The sequence below is a fragment of the Octodon degus genome, unplaced genomic scaffold (assembly GCF_000260255.1).
Source record: "Octodon degus isolate 3935 unplaced genomic scaffold, OctDeg1.0 scaffold00019, whole genome shotgun sequence".
Lineage (NCBI taxonomy): Eukaryota > Metazoa > Chordata > Mammalia > Rodentia > Octodontidae > Octodon > Octodon degus.
In genome coordinates, this window is record NW_004524595.1 from 17,823,151 (window position 1) to 17,824,407 (window position 1,257).

The following is a 1,257-nucleotide window of genomic DNA, read 5'->3' on the forward strand; positions in this document are numbered from 1 at the left end:
AGATTTAGTGAACACATGTATGAGTAAAGTTGTCCTGTGAGCCTTCCACGGTGCATTCCCAACTTGGCTTCAATGAGCAGTACCAGAAAGCCATTACATGAAACCTCAGAGTGGTGTTTGCAGAAGAAACGTTCAGACATTTGATCATGTGACTTGCAGGAGCCTACTTTGACATGAATTCTTTGATTATGACTTTTTGGGCTGTTCTTGGTCACCTATTAACAGCACAGCCTTGTCCCGTTTAGCAATGGTTTTAATTAGAAAGTCAGTCCTCACGTTGTCAATGTCTGACACCAGAATGGAGCCCTACTCGGGAATGGTATCAGACAGATACATGTACTCCTGGGTTCATGTGCTCCAGTGCATCCAGGTCCCTGGCGATCCTAGTTCTAAAGTGATCAGAAGAGGACTGAAGATTAGGAGCAGCAGGGTTTGAAAGTCCCTGGGCAGTGGAGGTTCTTTCAGAGACATTAACATCAAAAGGCAATGATACCATCAGCTGCAGAAAGGATCGTTTTTCCTTTTTCATCCTCTTCCTCCGGCGGCTGCTGCTGCCACTGTCTCTGAGACTCGTGCCGAGTCCACACCGGGCTCATCCTCTGGCTTCTGGCTGCTCAGCGTGCAGGGTGCGGGTAGCTCTGAGGAAGTGCGTCACCTGCCAGCGCAGCCAGGGACCCAAGGTGGGGGAAAGTCTTACAAAACTTTTGGCAAATCAAGACAGTACTCTTTACTGCAGTAAAATAATATTTCTGTTGGACTCATATATTACTTTTGTGATAATTTTCACTCCAAAAATTATCATGTAAGTACCAAAATCAAAAACACTGTGGTTTCTAGAAGAACAAGTTATTTTACAGAAATTAATGTCATATATATATTGTACAAGGACTCAGCGATCCTTCTGTTTTCAGCCTCCCCAGCCCTGGAATTACAGATGTGTGACACCACGCCTAGTCTCAGTGGCTGGCTCAGCGCACCTGGAGGTGGGACCAGCTCCACACGTGGTGCTGGGAATCGAAGCACAGTTCCTGTACTTGCCCAAGCAGGCAACTAGTCTGCTGAGCTATCTCACTGGCCCTTTAATGTCTTTTGCAAGTATACAATTTCTTCTTTTAGAGTGAGTTCCTCACACACACAGTTTCATTCACAGCAGCAAGGCACTTGTGAAGGGTTGCTCTGCATTGTTCTGGCCTTGGGCCACGGCTGGGGAAAGTCCCAGTATCTGAAAAGTGTTAACATTATACCATAAGAGGACTG